Here is a 24,146-nt window from a genome sequence, read left to right as displayed (position 1 = left end):
TCTCCATACACTCACCAAGTGCTGCCAGGTGTCCGTCCTCTGTGCTAAATATTGACCAATCATCCAAGAAGGCCTTGAAATTTCCCACAGACATCTTGTCAAAGATAAGCAGTATAATCCACTGGAATGTGGCCGGTGCATTACACAACTGAAAAGGCATCCGATTGTACGCGTAGACCCCATCTTCAACAACAAACGTTGTCTTCAACTTATCCTCCTCCGCTATAGAAATCTGATTATATCCGGAGAACCCGTCCATAAAAGAGTAGATTTCATGTCCCGCGACCTCCTCCAGAATGCTATCTGTGAATGGAATCGGAAAAGGATCTTTGATTGTTACTGCATTTAGGCATCTGAAATCAATGCATATCCGAATCTGAATAGTATCCTTCTTCAAGGAAATGACTATTGGTGACACCCATTCGCTGGTCTGTACCTTGAAGATAATGCCAGCGTCCAGCATCCGGTTGATTTCCTCCATAATGCGTGCAGCATAGTTCTTATTCATCCTGTAGGGTCGCTTCCGTACAGGTACACCTCCGTCCACCAGCGAAATGCAGTGCACACACAATTCCAGGGGTACTCCTTTGAGGTCCTTGTATGTCCATGCAAACACATCCTTGTAGTCCATAAATATCTTGAATGCCGCAGCCTTCAGTACTGGATCCCAATTATCTCCGACTAGTATGTTCTTCGGCTCTGCCTTGTCCCCCAAATTCATTGTTTGCAGTGGAGCTTCGTTGTACTTAATTGTCTATCTTTTACTGAATGCATGGGCGGGTGTAACATCCAACGATGCTTCCCCCTCCTTTACTTCAGTAAACTCCTTTGGATATTCGTTCTCAATTGACAGAACATTACAGCTGTGAAATAATTCATAGTCCCCCATTTGCCAGTGATAGAGACCATTGACGGAATCCAAGTCGTCATCCGTTGTTCCTCCGTCCAATCGGAGGACACCCTCCTGATCCGGTTCCATCCGTCGTCTACCTTCATCCTCCTCTCCATCAGAATTTGACGACAGAGCCTCTTCCCCTACCATTTGGGTATGCAGATCAATGACGAATCGGCGGCCTTTACTTTCCAGGGATAAAGTGTTCTTCTTCCAGTCGTGTCGAACTCTTGCTTCAATAAGCCACTCGCGGCCCAGGATGGCATCATAGCCTTTCCTTTTCAATGGAATCACCACAAAATCCATGAGGAATGGTTGGGTGCCAATGGTTACCGGCTGTGCCATGAGGATACCTAGTGGTTTAATTCCATGTTGATCGGCGGTTAGTAGCTGAAACCTTGGAGGCCACAATGTCGGCTGTCCAAGTTTCCTCCAAGTTTCTTCTGGCAATACATTTACGCCGAACCCTTCGTCCACTATGGTGTCTGTGAGAACATGTCCAAGTATCCCCATCTCGACAACTGCAGGGTGTCGTCCGGATGTCAGCGCCAACAACATCTGATCTTCTCCTCCGGCAACAATTTCCTTTTCTTTCCGTCGACTCGGTTCTCCCGGTAACTTTCCCTTCTTCAGGCTTGATTCCCCTGCAATATTTGAGAGAGCAGAACGAAGTTGGGGCATGGTGGGAAGCAAATCACTTACCTTTACTTGCACCTCCGTTTGCAAAATTTGTCGTACTATGTTTTGTTCTGCGGAGTTTCTTGCTAAAGTGGCGGCGGAGTCCGGAGGAGTTACTGCTTGAGATACTTTTCCAACCTCCGCCCGTGCTGCCGCAAATTTCTCCTTTTCTTCGGCAGGGTCCGGGTATTCTTTTGCTTGTTGCCGCGTAATTGCCAGAACTTCTTCCTCCTTGGCTCCAATAGTGATCAAGTTCACTCCAGATTTTGGACATTTTGAGTCATCGTGATCATCGGGTCCGCACCATCGGCACAATAGTTGAGGTGTATTTGCTGTTGGACATTCCCGCGCAAAATGTCCCCACAAGTTACATGCTCAGCACTGAATAATTGGTCGTCCATTTGCATCATACTGAATCCGGCTTCTGCTTGTATTGGTATTATTATTGTTGTTATTTTGTCCACGCCGATTATTCCTGTAGCCTCCAGATGTAGCGCCGATGGCATTTGTGTTTCCGTTACTACCTGATGGGGAGGCCTCCTGTGTGAGAAGCACCTGCGGAGATCCTCTTGTTTTCATGTTAAAGGGGCAGTCCTTTGTCGAGTGTCCCATGATCTGACAGATGTCACAGAATTGGTTCTTCGGACACAATCCTTTAGTATGACCGTCGGTCTTACATTCCGTGCACCACAATTCATTACCTTTTGGCTCTTTTTGCATATTTTTAAACTCCTTCATCATTCGAACCATATCCTTCTGTAAGGCACGAACCTTTTTTTTATTACCTTCGTCGTCGCTGCTATCATCTCCAGCAGATTCGTCGTCATCAGAGTCAAAGAAGCTGGTTTTCTTCTTCTTTGTCTTCTGCGCACTTTCAAGGTCCAGTGCTCTGTTATAAGCATCGGCATATGATGACGGTGGCACAAATTTCATTTTCCTCCACAATTTCGAGTGTAGGCCGTCCAAAAACCACCTTTTCTGCAATCCGTCCGCTGGCTTGCTTTCCATTTTGTTTATTAAGTCTTTCAATCTCCTGGCGTAGACACAGACAGTTTCGTGCTTCCCTTGCTTGGTATTGAAAATTTCGGCTACAATTTCATTATCATCCCGCAAAAGTTTAAATTCTACCAAGAACTCCTTTTTAATGTTATCCCATGTATCCAGCTTCTGCAGATCCATATCCGAAAACCAATCAATCGCTACACCTCGTAGGGTTGCCGAAAATTGCCTGGCCCATTCGTCAGCATCTGTGATTCCATTTTTTTGCTAGATTGTCTCACATGTCTTACAATGTTGGAGGGGGTCGGTTGTACCATCGCCTTCAAATTTCGGTAATTTTTCTTTGGGTCCCGCCATAACTCTGGAGGTATGCACTCTTACAGTGGTCGGCACTCCCACACTGTCAGTCTGGACTCCCACACCGGCAGTCTGTACTCCCACACTAGAGCTGTCGACAGCTGCAACCCTTGGTGAAGACGGAGGATCCTCCGAAATTGTTTCCCGCGGAAGTCTATCCTAGACGAATAGGTCACTCCACGCTCGTGCTCCGTCGGCACTACGAGCCGTGTGAGTTGATGCTCTCCCGTCTGAATTTTCTTCCCTCGGCGAATACAAATTCAAGAACTCCTCCCGTGCTTCTTCCACCAATTCCACCCGCTGTCGAGTCTCCTCCAACAATTCCTCCGCACTTCGGTTTCCGTCGGTAATCTTCTGGAATCTCCGGCGGCGTTCGGCTTGTTGTGCCAGAATTAAATTCTCTTGTGCAGTACGGATTCCATCTTTTCCCTTCGCCTTATTTCGATCCTTGTTAATCTGATTTGGCATTAATCTTCATTCCTCCCACCTTCTAGATTCATAAGGCAACGGCGCCAAATGTTTACCGTACAGGTAAAGTAAATGAACGCATACAGACACTAGAACATGAACAGCAGAATTGTATTTGCAATAGTAGATTAATGATGATTTACAATGATCCCAGACGGGATATAAATACTATCGCCGAACCTTCCCGAAGGAGTCCGTCAGCCACAATTATTCTATCTGCTACAAACTATTTACCGACGATGTCGGCTACAACATACAAAAACACCGCCGGATTGTCGGCTAACAGTTCATTATACTTCAAAACTAACTGGACTCGTTGAAATTTATTCAATTTCAGTTGCTTGTCATGCCATTCTTCTGACTTGTTATGTGTAACCTCCATGGCCAATTGTGCCTGCAGTCGTCGCTCATCCAATTTATTTAAATTATACAATCTTTCTCTTAGGCTTTCCATATCTCCTAGTTTATTTTCAATTGCAATTCTCAAACTTGGTACCATGAATTACGTTGGCTACCACTCCTTGCCGTCAACAACTATATTTTTGATTCTAGAACCTTCACTCTGTACTGCTGAAGTTTTTATTAAGCCCTTCCTCTTTGTTTCCTGTGCAAACCGTATGATGTGTTTTCCTTGCTGCTGGCACCTTTCTACTAAATTTGTGGTGCAGTGTAACCTTTTCTTTCTGTGTGGTCCATTCACTACGTACCGTATGGTGGAATCTTTCCTTTTTTTGGGTTTGTACAGTATGTTCTTTCCTTCAGCTTCAGCTGTAACCGCCTTGCCTTCTTTCACTTCTCTATATTCCTTCGGACATTTATTTTCCTCTCCTTTATTACCTTATTCAACCCCTAACATATTACAACTCGGAAAGAGCTTGTAATCCTCCATCTGCCAATGGAGAAGGCCATTCACTGAGTCCAAGTCATCATCATTAGACCCTCTTTCTAGTCTCAACACTCCCTCTTCATCAGATTCCATTATCTTCTTCCCCTCGTCGTCTCCTCCACCTTCGCCTTTGGAATCCGACGATGTTGCCTCCTCACCTATCATCTATGTGTGCAAGTCAATTACAAATCTTCTGCCTTCGCATTCCATGAATAGGGTATTTCATTTTCAATCATGTTTCACCTTCGCTTGTACTAGCTAGCCCCATCCAAGGATGGTGTCATACCTTTTCTTTTTAACAGAAACGAAATCCAATAAGAATGGTTGCGTTCCGATGGTTATTGGCTTCACCATCAGGGTTCCCAACGACTTGATTCCATGTTGATCCACAGTGAGTAACTGAAATGTAGGTGGCCACAACATAGGTTGTCTCAACTTTCTCCATATATCCTCTAGTAACATGTTTACGCCTGACCTGTCAGCCGACTGGATTGTCGTCGGTGTTTTTGTAGCCGACGGGTAAATAGTTTGTAGCAAACATAATGTTTGTGGCCGGTGGACTCCTTCAGGAAGGTTCGGTTGATAGTATTTATATCCCGTTGGGGATCGTTGTAAATCATCATTAATCATTCATCTTCTTATCTTATGAAGCATAATATAATGTTCCGGCATATGCGAATAATCTAAAGAATTCTGCTGTTCATTGTCTGTGTGCATTTCTTAATTAACCTATGTGATAAACATTTGACGCCATTGCCTTATGAACCTGGAAGGTGGGAGGAATGAAGATTAATGCTAAATCAGCTTAACGAAGATCGAAATAAGGCCAAGGGAAAAGATGGAATCTGTACTGTGCAAGAAAATTTAATTCTGGCACAGCAAACCGAACGTCAAAGGAGATTCCAGAAGATTGTCGACGAAAATCAAAGCACGGAAGACTTGTTGGAGGAAACTCGGCAGCGGGTGGAATTGGTGGAAGAAGCACGGGAGGAGTTTTTGAATTTGAGTTCGTCGAGGGAAGAGAATCCAGACAGAAGAGCATCGACTCGCACGGCTCAGAGTGCCGACGGAGCAAGAGCGTGGAGTGAACTCTTCGTCCGAGATATACTTCCGTAGGAGACAACTTCAGAACACCCTTCTTCACCAAGGTTCGCAACTGTTGAGTCTGACGATGTGGGAAAACAATCTGCCGGTGTGGGAGTGCAGTCCGCTGGTGTGGGAGACCAGTCTGCTGGTGTGGGAGTGCAGTCTGCCGGTGTGGGAGACCAGTCCGTCGATGTGGGAGTGCAGTCTACCAGTGTGGGAGACCAGTCCACCGGTGTGAGAGTACAAACTGTCAGTGTGGGAGTGCAGACCACCGGTGTGGGAGTGAAGAGCGCGAGTGTTGTAGGACTGAGCAATGCCTGTTTACAGAAACCAATTGTGATGGCGAGACTAAAAGAGAAACTGTCGAAGTTCAATGGCGATGGTACAGCCAATCCCATTCGACATTGCAAAACATGTGAAATGATCTGGAAGGCAAATGGGATAACTGATGAAGACAACTGGATGAGACAATTTCTAGCCACCCTACGAGGCGTAGCAATTGATTGGTTCACTGATATAGATCCACAAAAGCTAAACAGTTGGGATAACATTAAAAAGGAGTTTTTGCCAGAATTTAAACTGTTGCAGGATGATAATGAAATTGTAGCAGAGATCTGCAATACTAAGCAAGGGAAGAACGAAACCGTCCGCATTTATGCCAGAAAATTAAAAGACTTGATAAACAAAATGGAAAGTAAGCTGGCGGACGAACTTCAGAAAAGATGGTTTGTGGAAGGCCTATGCTCGAAGTTGCGAAGGAAAATGAAAATTGTGCCACCGTCGTCATATACAGAAGCTTATAACAGAGCATTGGACCTCGAAAGTGAGCTGAAGACAAAGAAGAAGATGAAGACTAGCTCATCTGATTCGGATGACGACGACCCTACCGGAGGTGATAGCAGAGATGATGAAGGCAACAGTAAAAAGGTTCGTGCCCTATAGAAGGACATGATCCGCATGATGAAGGAGTTTAAAAACGTGCAGAAGGAGCCAAAAGGCAGTGAGCTGTGGTGCACGGAGTGTAAGACCGACGGTCATACTAAAGGATCGTGTCCAAAGAACCAATTTTGTGACATTTGTTAGATCATGGGCCATTCGACAAAAGAGTGCCCCTTTAACATGAAGACAAGAAGATCTCCGCAGGTGCTTCTTACACAGGAGGCTTCCTTGTCAGGCAGTAGCGGAAATACGTTACAGGAATAATAACAGAGGGCAAAATAACAACAATGCGAACAATAACAATAATAATGGAAGCCGAAGTCGAATCCAATATGATGCAAACAAATGGCCGATCGTTCAATGTCGAGCATGTAATTTGTTGGGTCATTTTGTTCGGGATTGTATAGCGGAAAACACACCAAAATTATTATGCAGATGGTGTGGACCTAGCGACCATGAAGATGCCAAGTGCCCAAAGTCTAGAGTAAACTTGATCATTTTCGGCACGGATGAAAAGGAGGTTCTGGCAATTACGTGGAGGCAAGCAAAACTGCCAGTGAAGGAAAAAAGAAAATTAGGGGAAGCATAGGCGAAAATTGGAAAGGCATCGTCGACAGGGACATCTCAGTTGAAGGACATCACTGACACCTTGGCAAGGAACTTCGCAAAATAAAACATTGTACGATAGATCTTACAAACGGAGATACCGGTCAAGATAAGTGACCTCCTTCTCACAATGCCCTAGTTACAGACGGCCATTCTGAATCATACACCATTTCCAAAAGCAACAGAGGACACAGGAAGGGACAGTAGTCCAACGACGGCAACAGACCCAATGCTGCTGGCACTCACATCTGGACGACATCCGGTGGTCGTCGAGATGGAGATTTTGAAAAATGTTCTGATAGACACAATTGTTGACGGAGGGTCCGGCATGAATGTGTTGCCGGAGGATACTTGGAAGAAGTTGGGAAAGCTGACGCTGTGGCCACCTACATTCCAGTTGCTCACGGTGGACCAGCACGGGATCAAACCGTTGGGAACCTTAAGGGCACAACTGGTAACTATTGGAACACAACCATTTTTATTGGACTTCGTGGTCATTCCATTGAAATGAAAAGGATATGATGCTATTCTGGGACAAACTTGGTTGGTGCAATCAAAAGTAAAACATGATTGGAAACGAAATACCCTATCAATGGAATGCGGAGGCAAAAGATTCATAATTGACCTACACACACAAATGGTAGGTGAGGAGGCAGCATCTTTAGACTCAGAAGGTGAAGGCGACAGTGACGATGAAGGAAAGAGGAGAATGGAACCGGACAAAGGAGTATTGACACTAGAAGGAGGACCGAATGACGACGACCTAAACTCAGTGAATGGCCATTACCACTGGCAAATAGAAGACTACGAACTCTTTCCGAGTTGTAATATGCTAAGGGTCGACGAAGGTGAGGAAAAAGAGGAAAATGAGTGTCCGAAGGAATACAGAGAAGCAGATGACACAAAGGAGGTTACAGCTGAAGAAGGGAACAACATACAATACAAACTCAGAAAAAAGAAAAATTCCATCATCCGGTACACGGTGAACGGACTGCACAAGAAGAAAAGAATGCATCGCACCATAGAATTAGTTAAAGGGTGCCGACAGAAACAAAATAATCTAGATGCGCAATGACCGCAGGCACAGTGGGCGACGGAGGTGACACAGAACAGGCATAAGGCGTAGCATGACAAACTCAATAGGTTTCAGCCGGGGTAGTTGGTACTTAAGTACGACGATTGGAATGAAAGCAAACTGGAAAGGTTTAAGGCAAGATGGGTTGGACCATATCAGATTCGAGAGGTTGGCGACAATCGAGTGATAAAGTTGGGGACGTTGGACAAGCAAGAGGTACCTCACGCAGTCAACGGATCCTACCATGCTAGGAAGATGCCGTCGTCGTCACCATTTTAGAATGATCAGATGATTCCCTCCTCCTTGTCGTTGCAGAATGACGACGCTTGGAGGAAAAATTGAGATGTTCATTTTTTTTGGAAAAAAAAAGGAAAAAAAAAGAAAAAGAAAATGACAAAAAAAAAAAAAAAAAACTGAGTGCTCCATGGAAGGATGCCCCGCGGGCACGTATCCGCTGAAGCTACCCCGTGGACCCCTATCCGCGGGCAACTATCCACGGGAGTTGCTCCGCGGGCACCTGTCCGCAGGCACTTGTCCGTGGGAGTTGCTCTGTGGGCAATTGTCCACGGGAGTTGCTCTGCAGGTAATTGTTCACGGGCACCTATTCGTGGGCAGTGGGCAGACATGCTTGTTGCGGCCCCACGGGCTGAGAATTTGTTTTTTCATTTCATGTTCTTTTCCTCCCGTGGACATCGTTCTATTGTTGCGTGCGTTCGTGATGGTTCCTTGGAGTTTGTTTGCATCCCCCATGGACGAGATGCCTGTTGTCTACCTCAGTGATGGCTTCACTTCTTCAACCTCGGCATAGTATTATCCATCCATAGGTTATTTTTTTGCAGGGTTACACTATGCTTTGAGGTGTGTTGAGTTCGGCAGAAGGAAGGTGCCAGGAAATTTAAAAAAAAAACGACAACAGATTCAAGCAGTGTGGAATGAATATCAGATATTGCCACAGGGAAGGGGAAGTATCAGTGATTGCCAAAAAGAGTGTGGAATTGACAGAAAATGACAGAAATGGTGTGTTTCATGTAGTTTTGTGTGGGTTTCGGAGTGTTAATTTGGTCTTGGCGGCGAGGGGTGTTGCCCCTCGACCTCGCAGGGGGCGTTGCCCCCTGGACCCCCAGTCATTGCGGATATCATTAATGGGACGTATGACCAATTGATGAAGACTTGGAGCTACTGCAAGCATGGAGTGTCTGTGTACCAGAGGCACTGGGAGTAGGTGTTGGCCGAGAGACTATCTTGGTGGATGCATAGAGAGCTAGGAAGGAGTGGGTCATCTAGAAGGCAGTATAGCGACACTTAGCTCAGTGGACCCAGTGTTGGAAGCAGAGAAAGCAGCACGAGTGGCTATCAAGGTCAGCTTGAGGAGAGAGTATTGTGTTAGCAGAGGCTACAAATGTAACTGGATGAATGTGGAAGTGATGTGACAGAAGGAGATTTTTTGTTGTAGTCACTCTGTTAATGTATTTTGGTTGTTAATTTATCTCAGATATTTTGTAATTGTTGTCTGGAGATGACTTTTCTTTTTGGGGGGGATGGTGTCAGCCAACTGGATTGTCGTCGATGTTTCTGTAGCTGACGAAGTGATTGTCGTCGATGTTTCTCTAGCCGATGGGTAAATAGTTTGTAGCGGACATAATGTTTGTGGCCGATGGACTCCTTCGGGAAGGTTCAGTGGATAGTATTTATATCCCATTTGGGATCATTGTAAATCATCATTAATCATTCATCTTATCTTATGAAGCATAATATAATGTTCTGGCATATGCGAATAATTTAAGGAATTTTGCTATTCATTGTCTGTGTGCATTTCTTAATTAACCTATGCGATAAACATGACCCTCCATTTACAATCGTGTCTGTAAGTACAGTTCCCAAGATACCCATCTCTACTATTGTCGGATGTCTTCTCGTTGTGAGTGCCAGTAGCATTGGGTTTGCTGTAGTCGTTCCACTGCCATCCTTTCCTATTTCCTCCATTGCTTTCGGGAGTGGTGTCATATTAAAAATTGCCATCCGTAACTGAGGCATTGTAAGGTAGTCATTTAATTTTATAGGAACTTCTATTTGCATTACCTGCCTTATTATCTTTTGTTCAGCCAGGTTCCTCTTCGAGGTGTCGACAGTGTCTTTTGCTTGCAACTTTCCCATTTCCATCTGTTTTTCTAGCTCTGTTTGCGCTTGCTGTAACCTCTTCTTTTCTTCCTCTGTATCAAGGTACTTTTCCTTCTTAGCTTGCTCACGTGTAATGGCTAGTGTTTCCTCATTACATGTTTCGATGCTTAAAGATTTCACCCCTCGCATTTCGAATCTTCATGGTCTCTTGGACCACACCATCTGCATAAAAGTTGCGGCATCTCCTTCGTACAATCTTTGGCAAAGTGCCCCCAGAGGTTGCACGCACGACATTGTATCATTGGCCATCCACTCGAGTCGTACTATATCCAACTTCGACCTCCATTGTTATTATTATTACCACCCATTCCATGCTTGTTATTGTTGCGATATCCTCCTAAGGTTGTGTCGTTATTGTTTGTGCTCGTTCCTACTTCGACGGATATTTCCTATGTCAGTAGCACCTGTTGATGTCCCTTTGTCTTCATATTGAATGGGCATTCCTTTGTGGAATGTCTAGCAATTTGGCAGATATCGCAAAATTATTTTTTCGGGTAGGAGCCCTTTGTGTGGCCCTCCTCATTACAATCCGTACACCACAATTCCCCCTTCACTGAGTCAACATTCTTTTTCAAATTTTTAAATTCCTTCATCATCTGTAGGATATCCTTCTGCAATGCTCAAACTTTCTTACTTGATTCTTTGTCACTACTGCTACTTTCGGATGATGAATCATCTGAGTCCGATGATTTGTGCTTATTCTTCTTACTTGTTTTTTGCTCACTTTCTAGATCCATCACCCAATTATATGCATTTGCATACGATGTTGGAGGTACAATCTTCATTTTCTTCTTCAGTGCTGACTGTAGCCCTTCAAAAAACCATCATTTCTTTAATCCGTTAGCCGGTGGGCTCTCAATCTTCCCCACCAACTTTTTTAGCATTCTTGCATATAGACGGATCGTTTCATTCTTTCCCTACTTTGTATTGTATATTTTTGCTACAATTTTGTTATCGTTCTTTAGCAGTCAGAATTCTGCTATGAATTCCTTCCTAACATCTACCCATGTAATTAATTTCTGAGGACTGACAATTGCTACACCCTGTAGAGTCACTGGAAACTGTCAGACCCAGTCATCTTGGTCCATTACATCATTTTCCGTCCATATTGTTTCACATGTCTTGCAATGTCTGATCGGATCTTTTGTCCCGTTACCACTGAATTAAGGCAATTTTTTCTTTGGTCCTGCCATTACTACTTTCTTTTGAAGTGGTGGTGCTTGCTGCGCACTCGTGTTGTTTTGAGTACATGCACTATTTTGAGCACCCACGTTGTTCTGCACAACCACGCTGCTTCGGACAACCGCCCTACTTCCAACAACTGCGTTACCTGGTGAGAAAAGATCTTCCTCAAGTGAAGTTGTTCGATTATTTGCCTATATCCTTTCGTCGGGTGTATCGGGAATGAAGAGTTCACTCCACGTTCATGCGCCTTCAGCACTTCGAGCCGTGCAAGTTACTTCTCTTCCGTTCGGATTCTCTACCCTCAGCATATACAAGTTAAGGAACTCCTCCCTTGTCTCTTCCACCAAATTCAATTGCTGTCGAGTCTCTTCTAGCAATTCCTCGACACTCCTTGGTCTGCTAGGTGAATGTATTCCCTCCATCCGTGCTCCTTCACCCCCTCGGTGTCTGTTGGTAATTTGATAAAGCTTCTGTCTACGCTCTGCCTGTTGTGGTAAAATTAAAACGTCCTGTGCTTTTCATCCTTATCTTTTATCTTATTCCTATCCTTGTTAAGCAGATTCGACATTAATCTTCATAACACTTCTTCGTTCCAAGTTTGACTGGCAACGACGCCAATGTTTACCATACAAGGTAAAAGGATACTTATTGCATGTAGTATAGTAACATATAACACATAACAAATACTTTATTCATATACGCAATATGCACTCCAATGCTTACAATATGATTATGATGATTACAATGATTATGGTGATCCTCCAAAGTCCCTTCGGATGGTGTACATATACTTTCTCGAAGGGTTGACTCAACCATCACATTCCCTTTTGGATACAATTCTACCCGTTGGCTATAATATAGAATTTACCGACAATGCCTTTTATATAGATCTTTCTTAATCCTGAGCTACAATGAAGACATAGTTTCATCATTTACACACAAATTGGCGTGTAAATGGGAAAATGACATATGTTTGATACAATGTTAGTATGTGAAGATATGAGTTCGGGATAAGATCATCAGGACTCATGATATCACAGATAAGTCACGAGGAAATCAACGGTAATTTTCCAAAGCAAGCGAGATTGGTAAGCTCAAATGGAGGCACAACTTCATACATTAGAGGAAAGCATTGATGATATTGACTCTACTGCCATTGGCTAATTTTGATACCAAAGACAACCTGAGGAATGTAACCCATGTGTTTGACAAAATAACTATCGAAAAACAGTTTACACTTTGCTAAGGTGTGAGTAGGAGTTGGTGAAATATTGTATGAAGACTAACAGTAAATTGTTAAGTATGATTTGATGATGAAGGAAAGCTATATTGTAAATGGCATTGCAATAGATATGTTTGACAAAGTGCTCAAACATATTAAGAACGGTCCATCAAATGATGAAAATACGTGGAAGGCATAAGGAACCATCGAGCCGTCCTCTCAAGAAACATGGTCAAATAAAGATATCCCACCTCCAATCTCTTGAGAGTCCTATGAAGATATATGGACATGTGGTGTGTTCAACCAAGGAACTAAGAGCATGGAGGTCAATTGTAAACTGTTTGGCAAATTGTCAAGAGTTTGACATATTGCAGAGGTCATCAAGATGCAAATTAGAAGGGAATGGTGAAAATAAAGGCAGAAAAAAAAGACCGAACAGGTCTATACATAGAGAATTCATCATTAGGTAGTGTCACATGTGGAAAGTCTAGTAAAGATGTATCAAGTTCCAAGTGTGGGTAACTGATATCATATTGGTGGTAGTAAAGTAAGGAGGGTATGACATTTGGCAGTCACTTAGCATGAAAAATGCCTCCCCAATGCCACAAAATATCCTATTTTTGAGATGGATGTTAACAATTCGTTGGAGATTGATTCTATTACACATATGTGAAGGCTCTCATGGGATGTTAAAGGTGAAAATATTGTTCGATATATCAATGTGAAAAGTACTCAGAATTCAGTTAGTAAAACTGAACCACATTCTCCTGAGGAAGGATTCATGATAAAAGTAGACACTTTAGAATCAGCTATGAGATAACTAAAAAAATGACGGGAGAAGAAGATAAATATGCATCTCAAAGCCAAAGAGAGGGTTCATCTTTTTGTGGTGGAGAGTCTTGAGGCTGCCACAGGAAGAGGACACATTTTTTGAGTGTCATTGTAATAGACAACAAGGGGGAAGTCTTAATGTTTTTTTTGTAAAACTGATTGAAGGGGGGCCAAATATGAAATTGTCAAATGCTTAAGAATAAAATGGATTTAGCATATTTGAATCTGTAGGTTCTGGCATGTGGTTTTTTGATTGAAATATATCTGTAGGTGATTTCTATCATTCTTAAATATTGTTCTGTATGGTATCTTCAAGGTTATGTGTGCATTACAGGTCTGTGGGCTTGATGCTTTCACATTTATAAATGAACATCAAGATCTCCTTTGCTTTTTTGTTTTAGGAAGATTAGATGAGTGATATGTAGTTCACTTATTTGTTTCTTTCTTATCTTGCAAATCTTATAATCACATTCATTTAATGCTTATGAATGAATGCCAGAAAGCCCTTTGTATCTTTAGGTTAAAGATACATTGTTATTTAATTCGTTGTAGATCTTTCCAAGAGGGAGCTGTACCTCTCAATTCAGAGGAGGATTATCAATGCAATGATAATCTATCCAATTGTTAGTTCTGTTTGTTCTTCTTTCTGGGCATTTGAGAGTCAATTTATTTTGTTATCGCAGAAGGACAAATTTGTTCAATAACAGATTTTTTACGACGCTACCGGGGAGAGAAAGTAAAGTTTTGTTGCTTTCCTTTTCTTGGATATCTGAAGGTACCTCCCCGAGGATGGAGGTTGGTGACTCTGATCTATTTGGTAAAAGAAGTCCAGTATAAATATGGCCTTGACTGTGACTCAATCATGGCAGCCACATTTAGGTCCTTTTGGTTTGCCTCGTTTCACAATCATGCATGCCGAATCAAAAAGATACTTTCCTAAGTTTTTTGGAGGAGGTGATCAAGATCTTAACAGCTACATTCGAGCATTCAATACAGCCTATGGAATTCTTGGTGTTTTAGAGGAAGATGTGTATGTTTGCCTATTTGTTAGATCCCTTGTTGGTGATGCTGCTGTTTTGTATCAGCATTTGGAAGATAGGTGCATCACTAGTAGGAGTGTGTTGGAAAATAAAGTCCTTGTGAGATTTAAACCAGCAGTCGATGTGGGCTACCTATTATGCCAACTCTTCAACATTCAGAAAGGAGAAGATGAAGAGATAAGAAACATTGTGAATAGATTCAACTGAACTTTGGCAAAGATTCCACAAGTTGACCAGCCCAACCAAGCTAACTTCTTGTCAATATTTATTGCGGCATTACATTCAGAGGTCAGATTCCATCTCAAAAGGAGTAAGGTATGTGATCTTTAAATTGCTAAGCAAGAAGCTGTTAGAATTGAAGATGATTTGTTTTTATCTTGTTGGTTTCAACAAAACAATATCACAAAAGTCTCAGGTCTGAATTTGAAATTAAAAGATGAGCTTATAGGTGATAAATTTAAGTCCACAATGGATGGTTGCTTTGAGACTGGTGGAGAGAAATTATACAGCAGAGAACCTTTGGTTCATGGTACATCATTGGATGATGATAAAAACATTAGTGGAGTAAAATGTGATAGACTGGTGCAGGAAGGGATTTGTCTCTATGAACAACAGTATTATCCGGAGGTAAAACCCAAACTGAAAAGATTTATTCTCAAAACAGCAAAACCAACATCCCTATACCTATTTGTCAAATAACAACAGTTTTTGGTTCAAAGGATTTGCTTATGCCTCCTGTGATTGAAGGCAGTCCTCATGATGAAATTGGAGCATATCACCTACATGTCGAGTATGATGATAAGGATTCTCAAAAAGTCACACCCAAAGAAAATAACTCTTTTGACATGACAGGCTGCTGCTGTTCACCTATTGAGGATAATAAGGAACATATTTCCTAATCAGATGATTTGATGGATTGTCTAAGTATGCCCCCTGTAGAGGAAGAACTCAATGAGAATAAGTTGAATACAAGCTTACCAATGGCTACATCTTATCCAATATTTGAACCTTTTTCTTTTGAAGTTCCTAATGCATTTTCAGTCATCAACATCGATCAGGAAAGTTTGGTAGATCAGCATGACAGAAGAAAGACTCATGGGGAAGAAATCAAAGGCATCCTTCAAGTTGATGGAGAGACAGAATATGAAACATTTTTATTTCATTACCCATCATCTCCAGAGAAATGGTCACAACCTGAGATACAAGAGGAACAAGAGGACTTGTACACCCTTATGAGGTACTTGAGAGGCTCAAAAGCTGATTTGCACCCTAAAACTAGATCCCAACTGGACAACCTTCAGAAATCAGAGGTAATTACACTCAATCATGACAACAAGGATTTCCAAAAGGGAGAAACTCTCACATGCTCAAGTAAAGAGGCATTCTCAAACCAATTGATAGATTGGCGAATGAGGCAAAAACAAAATTTGAAGAGCTGAAGAATAAGGTGACTCAAAGTGAGCTTAACCCATTATACCTACCAACGGGGTTTCCTGAGGATGTCACTGTTAGAGAAAACCCTCTTTTCCAAACACAAGAATTGACTTTGTGTGGGAAGGATTATTTATTCCTTCTTGGAATAGAGAATGCTGAAACAAGTATACAACAGGGAGAGCTCCAAGTCTCCAAAGTAATACAGTCTCAAGGACCATCGAAGGTTTCAGCAAACATGTTGCCTCATGAAGAAGAAGTTCTACCCCACTTTCTCTTAGCCAACGTAGAAGGAATTTCTCTTATGGAAACTCCAGGTATAAGCCCTTCCTATTTCTCTGTTTTAGATAAAGAATTTATAGACTAATTAGCAACAAGGGATGTTGAATTTATCCTAGCCAAGATTAACCCTATGCTTGAAGAAGCTCACTTCTATTTTGAGGGTGTTTTGAATTCTGAAAAGCCCCTTTCTTGTGCTGATCCCAGGACTATATATATTGGAAATGATATAATCCCTACTTTGGAAAGTTTTGAACAAGTTTTGTTTCAGTGGGTTGTTGGTAAGAGGCTTGAAAATTCTCTGCAGAAGGCCCGAGAAAACTCAGAATTTCATGATAAGATATGGCTCTTTGGGCGTGGTGATTGGTTGATAAGATTCCTATGCACGATCAGTTTGAGTTACCAAGATGGAGAGTTTGCCAAATGGAGATCATGTTGGGTTGCGCCATGTTGATGCAACTCGTTATTCCAAAAAGGATCTTTCTTCTCACAACCAGCAAATGACTTCGTGTAAGTTTTCTTTAGCTTTGATCCTATGGTGAGTTCATCTCACCTGTATAAATTTGTAAATCTTGCTGCCCTTTGAGCTTTTGGTGGTGTTTAGTTTAGTTTTTTCCTTCCTTGCTGGTAGTTTAGGTATTTTTGGGTGTTCCCCTTGCTTTGCTCCTCTCTACAAGCAGTTCCTCATTGTTTCCTGCCCTATGATTCTGTTTCCCAATGGATAGACACTGGTCTTTTACTAGAGATTGCTAGATTCTTCATGTCCCTTGCGGCCCACATCCCCAGTCAGAGCCAACTTTAAGCATGCTTTAGCACACACTTTCTAAACTTCAAAAATATGCCCCATGGGAAGAATCTTTGAATCATCCTCATAATTTAGTTGATTTTTGTAGACTGTGACTTGTGAAGAAGACTCTTTTGGGGATATGTTGAACTTGAACTTTGAACCTTGAAGTTCAGAGGTTCAAGTTCAAAGTTCAAAATTGAGTTCATTAATTTAGAGTTCAAGTTCGAGTTTGCAGAATCAAAGTTCAAGCTTCAAGTTCGGAGGCCCACCTGTCAGGTTTTGAAATGCAGATTCAAAGGGTCAGTGGCTCAAAAGTCCAAAACTGAGTTTAGATTCAGTTTCAAGGTTCAAAGTTCAAGATTCTCCAGTTTGGAGGTTCAGATGCATGGTTCAGGCTTGCAAGTCTTTCCGAAGTTGAAGTTTGAGTTCAAGGTTCAATGTTTGGAATGCAGATTCAAGTTCAAGTCCATCTCGAAGACATGATTATCATTACAGTTCATAATTTGAGTTTTACCAGTCCAAGAGTATAGGTTCCAAAACAGAGTTTGAATATATAGATTGAAGAAAATGGACATAGTGTTATGGATTTAGAATCACATGTTTTAAGTTTCATATCTCAAGCAAAAGAGTCTCATTGACTTATATAGACGTAGTTGTCGGCTCCATGCAGTTAAAGGGGGAAGTAATGTTTTTGAAGTGAGAAGTATCTGTCAATGAATTGGTCCTCGGGATGATATGACCTGTCTCGTTAGTGTTAATTATCTAGATAAGTCATACTATACTCATTGGCGAACATGTTCATGTCCATTATAATCAAAGGCTATCGATTCGACATGTGTATTCAAGAAGTAGAAATGAAGGGGTTAAAAGTTCGAAAGTGAAAACTCATTGCCAAAGCTTTTCCTCGTTGTCAGCCGACTGGATGGTTCCGGCGGTGTTTTTGTAGCCGACGGATTGACTGTCGACAGTGTTTGTATTTTGTAGCCGACGGGTAAAGAGTTTGTAGCGGATGTAATGTTGTGGCTGACAGAACCCTTCGAGAAGGTTCGGCGGTAGTATTTATATCACGTTTGGGATCATTGTAAATCATCAATCATCTACTATTACTGATATTATGAAGCATAATGTATGTCTGGCATATGCGAATATAATTCTGCTGTTCATGTTCTGTTGTTTGGATGTGTTGATTTCTTTACCAGTACGGTAAACACTCGTCATCTTTGTATCCTAAAACTTGGCATGAATAAACTTTTTTGATTATATAAGGCTTCTCTAAGCATGCCCAATCCCATCTTGTGCATTTGAGTTAAAGGTAGGCAATTTTTTTGATGTAGCATTGCTACAATTACATCAATAATTGCAAAACATATAAATAGTGTTTAGACAAAATTCATCCAGTGCATACAAATGGATGGATAAGTTGTTGAATGAAATAATTAATGTGCTCCTCAAAAGGATCTTTCAATTTAAATTAACAAGATAAAAAAATGTTAAATCTACTTTAGTTTGGTTGAGCTTGCATCCCAAGAGATAGTGTTTTAATGTTATGTAAAGTTAACAGTCTATGTTCTGAGGTCATAGTTTTGCTAAAAGTTCATACTTCATGTTTTGTGTTTACTTTTTTCATGCTTTAATTTTATCTATATCTATCATATAATTGCTTTGCTTACTGATTATGATAGTGCATATTTATTGTATTCTTTTATTTTCATCTTCTTGATTTGTTGCATCCCACAAGGGCATGCAACAGTCTCACTAACCCTAAAATGATGAAAAGACATCAAAATGAAAACAAAACACTTATTGCGAAGCATTTGTCTTCCTCCATTTTCTCGTGTGAGTTTTCTTGTTGATGAAAGAAATGGCATGATTTAGATGAGGAATTGGGCAGATTAGAGGAGATAGTGGACTGATTTGTGTTTGTTAAAAGTCTGAAAGATGATCTAAGCTGCAAGTTTGAAGCTACAACCAAGGCATTTTCTCTCTCTCTTTTTGGTTTGTTAGTGTATGTGCTAAATATGGGCCTTTGGTTTAACCGCACACTTCAACATGATCATTATTTGTAAGGTGCATCCAAGAATGAACATGAGGTTGTTTGTCCTGAATGTTTGGACAAGGTGATCTGTTGCTTTCTATCTAGACAAAATTTTACTATGTGCTCTCAAAATCAAGAGTTCATAACCAGACCAACTGGAGTGAAGTATTGAATCTAGATGAATGCAAGATTAAGCTACAATTGTTGATGTCAGTTTTGTACTACTACATAACATATAGGAATTGAATACTTGATACGAAATATCAAACACTCAACCCTCTCTTGAAAAGTAAATACTCATGAAGAACATGAGAAAAACTCCAAGGTTCCTTACACCTGTGGATACTAACTCAGTTATATTAATGTGATTTGTTGGTTAATCACGTAGGCGGGCTTACGTTTTTCTTTCAAGGATGTCAAAATTTTGCTGTGATGATGATGAAATCTTAGCTTTGCAATGTATACTAGCACCAAATGATGTTGATGGTGATGATGGAGGGTATGTCTACCAACAGTGTTTCTAATTTTCTCTCTTCTTTAATGAACTCGAGCTATTAAACTACTTGCTGCTTTAACTCTACTCCTATGAATGGAAAGATTAGCAAATGGATAGGGATCAAATCTAATGAAAGCTTACCAGCGGCTCTACCTCCATAGATGCAATGATGCAAGGGAAAAAAGACTAGATTACCACAAAAGGCTTCCTAACAACCTGCTAGGATGCTAGTGGCCTAGTTTATGGATCCTTATTAAACATCCACTAATATCACCATACAACTATCCATCTATTCTTAATTTATTACTCTTACTTAACAAATTTGTTGAAATAAAATCTACTTTAACAACTTCAATGGAATTTAACTCTAACTATTGGAAGTAGAAACCATGCAATAACACCAAGTGTCCCTAATCACCATGCAAGTCACAACAATGATAAGAGAAGTAATTTTGGTATTATCTTAAACAACAATTTTCTTCAACCCTTACAAATGAGAGCAAATGGCCTTATATAGGGGCCAAAATTACAACCAACAGTAGAGATTAAGAGGCAAAATCAATGATCCAGATTGAATCCCAAAAACCCTAATTAAGGTTGCCACCCCATTAGCCAATGAGAAGATGCCACCTTATCAATGAACCAATGAAAAAAAAAGAAAAATTGGCAACAATGAGAAGGCACCAAAATAGTAGCCAATTAGAATCAGACCCCTATCCTACCCAAAAGAAAGGAGAATTTGCCCATTTGGCTTACATCAAATGATCCTCTAATATAATTCTACTCTTTTCTTTCATCTTTTTAGCCAAGACAATGAACTTGGCTAGCTTGTCGTTAATTTCCTTCACAGGAGGGCAAGGCGTGTGCTTCCTGTTGAGCTCAGCTGAATTCATCATGTTGCTCGCTTCTTGCAGTGTCTTCTCATGATCCTTCTCATATTCTTTCGCATATCTGATAAAGGCACCTAGGGAGGAAAGGGTGCCCAAATGCTTCTTCCTTATGGCAACCTTCCCAACTCATCCAATCTTGATCCAACCTTTGTCTGATTGACGTTCTCCTCTTTGATATCTTCAAAATCAAGTGCAGCCCCAACATCGCCCAACATGGTTGAAATGGAAGTGTCAATGCTTGGGTTGTGCTGCACAATCTCATTCTGTATCTCTTCAAGTATCCTCAATTTGATGGTCAAGGCAACATACCAAGACTCCACCGTACTCATTCCTCCTTCATCCACCAACTTGGTTCTATCCAAATATCTCTCTAGTAGCCCAATAAATGCCTGTAGCCTCACAATGGCTAAGTCCTTGACTGGAAGGAAATCCTCCCACTCCCCTTCAAATGTTCTGAATTTGTCTCTAATAGCCACCAATGACCTGAAAGTCAAGATAAAGGAAGGCAAGAAATTTTGCCCATCTTGAATTGTATCACTGATCCAATCTTTGATTTTGTGTAGCTGAGTCAATATCTCTTCTATGTTGCTCTTGTTGTATTGCAGAAGGGCTGCCTGATGCAACTATTGGATAGGCTATTAATCTCTCCAATACTTATTTTTGGCCTCCAACCCTACAATCCTCTTGTTTTCCTTCCTCAACCTTTCTTTAATTGAAACCATGCCTTCTTGGATCTCCTCACACTCCATGTCATCCGTGATTCTTCCCAAGTTATGCTCTACTATCTCATACTCCTGGGCTATAGTCGCATCCACTGCCTTGCTAACCTTTGGTATAGCAATCTGAACTTTTCAGTGACCCTCATCATCACTCCTGATTACCTTTGCCACCATTTTTGCAATTTGTTTCTGTTTCTTGCTATCTTCCTTTTCTCGCTAACCCTTGAATATCTTCAATTGTTCAGACAGTCACCACCTCGCCTCTTGGCATAAGCATTTGCCTTAACCATAGTAGTGCAATGCATCTCCCCAAATCTGGATTTGGTTCAACTAGCAAAACATCACCAATAGCCTTAGGCTCCTGGCTTACTTCCTCAATATCAATTGGCCTATCCTCTTCTTCACTAGTGACTGTCATATCCTCTCCATGCTGGTTCTCTAAGAGAGGAGAGTATTCAGTACTATTACTGTAACCACTTGATTCTGAATCAGAGCTCACCTCTACCATGAACCCTTGTCCACTTGTATTAACCTCTTGGCTCCTAGCCTCATTTATGTTCTCCCTTGTTGGTGTTGCATTCTATCTCTTTGTTGGAGGCTCCTAATGTTCTTTACTTTTCTCAACCTCCAAATTTCTCTTCTTGCTCTTAACTACTCTACACCCTACAACACCTTCTCTCCTTGAGATCGCATTTTGATCAACTCATCACCTCATTCTTCACAGTAGTTTCCCCCATACAAGGCACTAAGTGGGCATTGGATCCCCATTGGGATCTTTTGGGGTTGTGAGACCATGCAAATCCTCTAGTCAACAATTGTCTTCTTCTGATTCCAACTCCTCCAAGGTCTCTCAGAGACATGTGATCTCCTATCCTACAACCTATCTATCAATTGTGGGCTTCTTTCTAGTCGATTGGAGCAAGTAGTTAAGTAGTTTGATTGGTTTGGTGGCTTTCGCTTGCTTTTTTTGCTTTGGTTCTTTGGTTCTTTGCTCTTTGCTCTATCTTTCTTCTGGACAACGTTGGTTTTCCCAATGTATATTATGTTGTTGCGTTGTGTTTGGCAGTCCATTAGACCCTTTTGTTGGGCATTTGTTGAACATTATCTTATCTTATCTTCACTGTCGTGTTGCTCATTAATGTATGGGATCACTTGCTTTGAACAAATACTAGCATGTCAAAACAATTTGTAGATAGTGCTACTTTCTCAAACATGGATAGACTTGTGATGTGACATTTCTCTCAACTTTTACCTCAACGGGTTCCTTATTAGTATCATGCTCTTGTATGTCTCAAACAATAGATTCAACTTGTTGGCATATATCTACTTCTCCTGGGCCACCCCCATTGCCATAGGTGCAAATGCACATTGTTATATTTTTCATTAAAAACTTAAAAGGGACTACTTTGGCCTTGGATGTTAGATGCATCCTAGGGTAGGGGAATAACTTACTTGATCCTCTTGAACCTTAACACTACTTGATACCATTGCTACCCAAAAACACATTTCCACCCTAAATGCCCAAGTATCGGAAACGGAAACCTGTTAGGGGATTTGAGGCAGCTGAAAACATTTCAGAGCAATCCTTGGTCATGCAAAACAATTGGAAACCATCCAGGAAAGTCAGACATGGTCATTATAATTTTTCAAAACCGCTGACCATCTCCAGTATGACTAGGAACAGCTAAAAGTGTCTCCATCCGTCCCTTGAACTGTCAGCTGTATCCTCCTGCAGTAGGTGGAAAAACATAATTTGAAAATATTTTAATTGTGTGTGGACGTCAGCACAATCCTAAAATGTTTAAATATTTTTAAAGTATGCATTTATGTTGTTATTTGCCTCTACTAACTCAACCTAAGGAATTCCATTATTTCATTGTCTCCTGAAAATTTATTTCCTCTCTATTGACCTAGTTCGCTGTCATGTGACTGGGCATTTCATTGTTGGTTTTGCAATTTTCCAGGTTGCATATATACTAGCCCATGTATATTGATATCTACAGGGTTTGATTTTCTGGCCCTAGTGATCAATATTGTTTATGATGAGTTTGTAGAGCAATTGTTTAGTTCCATTACTTTCTTTTCCTAAATAGAGATATAACCAAGTATGTTACCAGAAAATAGAATGTGAAGTTGTTAATAAATTGAGACTTTGACAGGTTGATACTTAGTTGTTGCTGCTATTTGGAAGCCTTTGGTTGTTTCAATGAATTATATCTATGAATGTGTGATATTCAAACTTGAACTCTAATTTGATTCGTTTAATGCTGTATCCTTTAAATAAATGTTATTATGTTATTATGTTTCTATGATGAATGTTACAATGTTATACAATTCATGAATTCTTTTTGAAATTTCAAATTTCCATATAGCCATCCCCTACTTCAAGTGAATAAAAAACTTCTCAGAACCTATTTCCCTGCCCCCTTGTCCTAGAAACTCGGGGTAGCATAGCTTGATACACAGTATTGAATCTGCGAGTCATAGTTATTGATAATGGCATCAATGATGTCACTATTTCTAGTCCTGAGAATGATACATGATGATCTCCAATTTTGCTTAGGATTTCCTATTCGGAGTCCTTGTTTCCCTTTTTTGGTCAATGTACTAGTTTCTTGACCACTTACGTGACTGGCACCTTGTTCTTTTACATTTTTTTTTTCTTCCTCTTTGGGGGGCCTTTCTAGGGTTCTCTTCGAGTAATTTATATTGTAAATTGTTATACTCTCGTCTTATTCAAATACTTGTTCTCATTTGTGGACATTAAAATAATTTCTTATGTTCTTCTTGATGACATAGGTACACTATTTTTTACATGGCAAGCTTGTATGCATGGTCCAAGAATGCCACACAAATGGGCTTTAACCCAACTATATGAGCTTGAATATTTGATACCACAAACTTAAACCTAAATGTATCACCCACCACCAATGTTTGGCTTTATTATATCAACATACTTCCAAAGAGTAGAATACAGGTCTATTTTGGAGTGGGGTTGATCTATGGAAGCAGAACTAGTTGTCTTTGTAATTTCTGTCAAAAGTGTTTTTTTAAACAATAGGTGAAA

The 24,146-nt window shown here is 40.9% G+C and overlaps 1 protein-coding gene across 18 annotated transcripts in view; it reads left to right on the top strand.

The window, feature by feature from the left end:
- Positions 1-24,146, top strand: part of LOC149551145 (putative cytosolic oligopeptidase A) — a 187,218-nt gene that overhangs the window by 102,833 nt on the left and 60,239 nt on the right. The window lies entirely within an intron of this gene.

This window comes from Cupressus sempervirens, chromosome 6, assembly GCF_028749045.1.
Source record: "Cupressus sempervirens isolate cs-2001-9-10 chromosome 6, ASM2874904v1, whole genome shotgun sequence".
Taxonomy (NCBI): domain Eukaryota; kingdom Viridiplantae; phylum Streptophyta; class Pinopsida; order Cupressales; family Cupressaceae; genus Cupressus; species Cupressus sempervirens.
The sequence above is the reverse complement of the archived record's forward strand: the minus strand, read 5'-3'. Positions and strand labels throughout refer to the sequence as shown.